Raw genomic sequence first — 6000 nt, 5'->3', positions numbered from 1 at the left:
AGAAAGGTCCACCGCTGTGAAAGGATATGTTTACTTCGCATTTACAGAAATAATTTGGCTAAAATATAGGCAGAAAGGTTTTCTCATGTTCCCTGGAAGGTTCAGTGCGAGACAATTTAAATGAACGTCTTACATAAGACGCATATTCCGCCTTTCAGTGCACCACATACTTACCGTTAAAAAAATTATCATGACTTAGGCAAAAGAGACGTTACGATTAAGCAAGCTAACGTAGGGTTACGGTATCGGTGATATCAACAGAATTACATGCTTTACAATTAACTATTGATGAGTATGGTTTAATTCATTGAAGACTTAACTGACCCAGAGGTGTTGAAATCGTACAAGAGAAATTATGCATCTAAACGGAAGAATCGTGACACAACAGATACAGTCATATACAAAGTACCACAATTGATAAACTGTAGATGAAATATTTGAATCCTCTAGGAAAAATTGAAAGGTTAAGCACTGCATCTTGAAGGGCACCAAAGCCTATGGGCGTCTTGCGCTGGAGTTTGAGGTATAGTAGCGACGCCTGGTGGCGGCGCGGGAAACGACATCTGGGTCGTACCAGCTTGGGTCGTATTGAGCCCTGTGGCGAAGCACGTTTCTAGGCCGAGTTTTGCGTCGATTCGCACTTTTTTATGCCCTGTTGCGAGTGCGAAAAGGCTCGTCACTTCTCACAGACCACGCCGACCACGCTGCGAGCTCGCCGCAGTCTATAGTTCCACGAAAACATACTCTCCGTGTGCCGCGGGACTTAATGCTGGGAGCACAAGGAATCTGTGACGCCGATCCGGAGAGACCTAGCCCAGCCTCGAAAAGGCGTCACCGTCATTACTTCTACGTCGTGGGCTGCCATGAACAAGAAGGCCTGAATCCCAACATCAGATTCTACCGTTTTCCTTCAAGTCCTCACGAAGTGGAGCGTCGGGCGCGCTGCATAGCTGCAGTTCGTCGCGCTGAGTAAGCGAAACTTCGCGCCGTGCTGATTGCTTCGCCTGTCTTGAAGCTTGCTTGATTATCTGCGTTCTAAATTTCGGTCTTTTGCACCTACAGTCCCGACAGCAGACCGACATAGCAGCAGGCATGATTTGTAATTCACGATTCTTGACCCGGCCACAGCGACAATTAACAATTTGGCTGATGCGAAGTGGGGAAGTGACCAGGTGTGTACAAATTAGCACAAATGGTCGGGCTCTATCGACGACAATTCATTACTCCACTACGAGCAGCACAGGTTAAGAGACTTAAATGCGCTCATCCTTGACCTCAAGCCAGCAGGTTGAGGCAGCGCAGTAATGTAGTATCGATTGCAGCAAATCGATGTTCGAGCGCTGTCATTAAAAGCTACATCAAGCGAGCAGCGCACGAGCTCGCGCTGCAGCACGATTCGCACGTACGTGCGAGCTCATATGCATTGCATCAGTTATTACCAGTTACTAAAAGGTACAGATGGTCGCTACTATAACGAAGGCATAACTACTTGCACTCAACAAAGATTGCAGGAGGCCCGCCGTTTCGCGGCATGTCGAAAGACCGCTGCCGTCGCAGCGCGTACGATCGTGCGCTCGGGCAGTTTGTAGATCGCGGCGCGTACCGTCGTGTGCTAGAGCAGTTCCGTACACATGATGTCTGCTTATCGCTGCTGTGGAATTATTTATAGCAAGCATTTCAACGCGTTTGTGCGCCTGAATCTAGCAGCTAGCGTGCAAACCTTACCTGTAGTTCCACTTCGTACGCGACTCGCTTCACTTGCGATTGACACCGTGCTAAAACTTCGCCGCCTAATTCTTGAACGGCGTACACGTATTCGTCACTGCATAATTTCTTGCCTTTACGCAGCGTGCCACCCCTGAAAAAATCTTCGGCGCCCGATATTCGCTGCAGGCCGTGATACAACACAACCGAAAGTGGCGGGTCCATATTGTAAACGTGCTTTCCGAAGCAGACGACCGAGCTTGGTAAGGCCCATTTTAGGACAGAGGGCGCTTTTTAGCACCTTTTTCGCAGCGCCCCCTGGGCAATGCAAGAGCCCCATGGATATATGGGACGATTCATTGAAGTTATCTATAGGATATTTAGTGTTTCCGTGCAACGCAAGCCAATTGGAAGCCAGATGCAAGCCATTTGAGCACATTATTCTCAGTCGGAAGCTTAAGATGTTTGAAAAGCAAGAGTTTGTTTCGAGCAGTGCCGGAAGCTTTAGCACAGTGAATTAAAACGGTATAGCAAACATAACCAGCAGCCTGAGAAAAACAAATCATTCGTGAAAGGTAGTAACTTGTGTAGAAAAGGAATGGCTATTTTCGAGAAACCTCAACACAGGACTGTAAGTGACGCATTTGGTATTTTTTTCTGTAATGGATGCGACTAAGATCGACCTGCTGCAAACGGAGCGGCGACGGTAAGCGCACTTGTGCACAGGCGCCACCTTTACCACGTACCATAGCCCAGCACTTCTCACCTCCGCACTGAAAGAGCTAAAATATATGTCGAGGTTACTGAAGGTTAATCGGAATTCGGTTAGGCATACTTTATGGACTTCTTGTTTCTTTAGCTCAGAGATGAGAAGTCCTGTCAGAGTACTTTCTGGAGGCACCGTAACCAATGATCTCGCGGAGCCTAGTGAGCAATAGCGCGCAACATCGCATGAGCGAAGCCAGCAGATAGCTTAAAGCTGATCGCCGTATGGTATTTTTACTAAGTCGGATTCAGAAAGAGCATCCCTTGCTTCGGCACCTGTAACTGTAGAAAGATATTGATTCTAAGTGATGTATTTTCTTTAACGTTTATATTTTGTGAGCCAGCAGGTACGAAAATTAATGGAATAATTTTCCACAGGATATGCATTCCAAAACATTTATCTGCATTTTTACCACAAACTGCTCCTTGCTTCTCCTATATTAAATCAATTAAATAAATCAAACATGACATTTATTTGCATAATTGTCACCGCCTAGTTGGCGACGGCAAAGCCGGTGTTGACGACGTCTAAAAGCACTTTATCAGAGCAGTCTACGCAACGTCATTGTCGTCTTTGTTTCTCTACCCGCGCGCTACTTCAGCGTCGTTTTCGTCGCCTGGCACATACCCGCGGCGACCATATAGGATGTGGCATTTGCCCCTCCTTTGGAAAAAAGGCATCGTCCCAATGCACCAACCTCCGAGGGCTGCGCACAGATGGTGCAAAGTTGAGGTCATGAGGAAAAGTATGGCTTCATACGAAGCACGTGCACAACCTCGGGCAGATGCTGTCGGCGTTTGGAGCACTTATGACGGTCGGGGAAAACTTCATAATTCACATCGCTGATGCGGCGCACAAATGTGTACAGGCCGAAGTATCTTCGCAAAAGCTTCTCAGACAGCCCCCGGCGACGAATTGGAGTCCAGACCCACACCTGGTCACCGACGTTGTATGTGACGGGTCTGTGTAGAAGATTGTAGTGCCGGGCATCGGATTCCTGTTGTTCTTGGATTCACAAACGTGCAAGCTGCCTGGCTTCCTCTGCGCGTTACGTAAACTCCTCGGCACCAGTCTCGTCGTCACCGCACCCGTGTGGCAGCATTGCGTCCAACGTTGTTGTCACTTCTCGGCCGTAAACGAGGTTCAAAGGTGTCACGCGTGTTGTCTCTTGGCGAGCCATGTTACACGCAAATGTAACATATAGTAAAATCTCGTCCCAGTTTTTGTGGCCGACAGTCGACGTCGATGTACATACTCATCATGTCTGCCACAGTCTTATTCAAACGTTCTGTCAGCCCATTGGTTTGGAGATGATAAGCCGTGGTCTTTCGGTGAGTTGTACCACTTAGTCGCAAAACGGTATGCAGGAGCGCAGCCATGAACGTGGTCACTGTCGGCGGTGGGTTCCTCACGAGTCCGGCAAAGAGTTTCTGCACTCCGCGCATGAGATAGCGCAACTTCTTTTATTCCGCCATCTCAGGGTCGGCTATGCGGAAAAGGGGGGCCATGTCTTCTGCAAACATGGCAACACTCTCGTTTGGTTTTTGAATACGGGATGGCGCGTTGTCTCTTCTGTCGCTACTAGTCAATGTGTCTAGCAACCGGGTGCGGAAGGCATCCCATGTGCTCAAACTTCCCTTCCGGTTCACAAACCACATCCGCGCACTGTCTTGAAGCGCAAAATAGATATTAGCCCGTTTTTGCTGGGAGCTCCAATCATTATAACTGGCGACACGCTCAAATTGGTCCAGCCAATTTTGGACATCACCGAAAGTGTCACCATGGAAACTTTCTGGTATCTTAGGGTTCTGCAGCGTCACCGGCGATGGAGTTGCAGTGGCCATGGCGGAAGTCTTTAGACACGTTCCTGCAGGGTCCCGAAAAGGGTTGAACTCGGGCGTCAGGCCTAGCAGGCGGCGACTGTATCGGTGAACAGGAGTTTCGACGAACGAAGGTGATTCCGCGTTCGATGTATGGCTCCGCGAAGGGGTGCCGAGCATGAGGCAATCCTACCCCGCACCTCCACCATTGTCACAGCCTAGAAGGAGGCGGGAAAGATGTGGCAATATTATTTATTTCACGTAAGTTGCAAAAATTTGTATTTACTATCTCATTTCAGCAGGATGGGCTGCTGCACATAGAGCATAGGTGCGAGACTCCTGAATTTAAACGTGCGTAAATATATGAGCTTTTTTCTAGCCACAGAAAAGCGTTGTCATCGAAACGCACTGTTCAGGTACAAGACTGTTATTAACGCTGTTTACGATTACGATTTGTCCAGGTACAAAACTGTCATTAATGCTACTTGAGAGTATTCAAGCAAAGAATGTGACTTCGTACTTGAATTAACTGAATGAAAATTGCAGCAGCGGTATACGTATGGGCACTCGGATAATGAGCATTCGATTACTCATTAAGTGGTATGTTAAGTCGACAATACTTCCTAATACATTCAGATAGGAGCTACAAGAGAGTTTTCTGTATTTTATTGGGATTTTATGAAAACTGAGTGTTTCAGAAAAGGTGACAAGATTTGTATGCAAGCATGAACAGCGCAACCCAGGACGAGCGAGTAAAGAGCACAGAACCGAACGCTGATTAGCACTAGCCAGTGCTCTGGCCTGTGAACTTTACTCTCTCGCCCGGTGTTGCACTGTTCCTGTTTTTATTCTAAAGATGAACCAACCAGCCCCATTGAACGCACTGCTGACAAGATTGTACCGTAATTTGACGGGCTACATCCCCCATCTCCTTGCCCACGTGTAGGGTAGCAAACTGGACAGTCCAGTTGACATCCCTGCCTTTCTTACTCCCTTCTGTATCTGTCTTTCTCTCTATGTTCGGCTTGTGCAATGGCAACGTTGACTCTCGAACATTTGCGCAGTGCCACTTATTAGGAGTCACCGATATGTTCGGAATTTGTTATACAGTAATCTTTCCGCAGATCCAGCCTGATATTTCTTTCAGACTGGCGGATATATTGCAACATTCTATATGTAGACTGTCATTTCCAAATACTCTAATATGTCCAGTAAAATTAACTTCAGTAATAGGCGTAGCTTTTCGCGCGAGGAACATTTTAGAGAATGTGAAAGCCAGCTAAGCGGCTGTGTGTACTTTGCCATTGATCGTTGTACTTAACTAAATTTATTGACCGGAATCAAGATGCGCTGTCTTAATCTCCTAGCACTGTGGTCGCATTAGCACTGCAGTAGCACTAGCACTGATCACACTAGCACTGCAGTAACGTATCTTTTGCAGTCTGTTTCCTTGCGTGGCGCTTGCGTTCTACCAAATTTCAGTGCTCGCACATAAACGCGGCTAAAAAATGTTCCCCGTCCAACCTTTGTTCTCGCAGTCTTCTCCTAATAGAAGGGCACTACATTAGGGGACTGTTCTTGGATGCGTAACTTTTCTTGATTAACTAGAATGGTTCCCTAATTATTTTGGCATCGTAATTAGGGATTCAAATTTTTGCAATATAGTACCCCTCCCCCACTGTCCAAACTCATTAAAAGGCTCGATGAAAC

This window comes from Dermacentor variabilis, chromosome 11, assembly GCF_050947875.1.
Source record: "Dermacentor variabilis isolate Ectoservices chromosome 11, ASM5094787v1, whole genome shotgun sequence".
In the NCBI taxonomy this organism is placed as follows: domain Eukaryota; kingdom Metazoa; phylum Arthropoda; class Arachnida; order Ixodida; family Ixodidae; genus Dermacentor; species Dermacentor variabilis.
The sequence above is the reverse complement of the archived record's forward strand: the minus strand, read 5'-3'. Positions refer to the sequence as shown.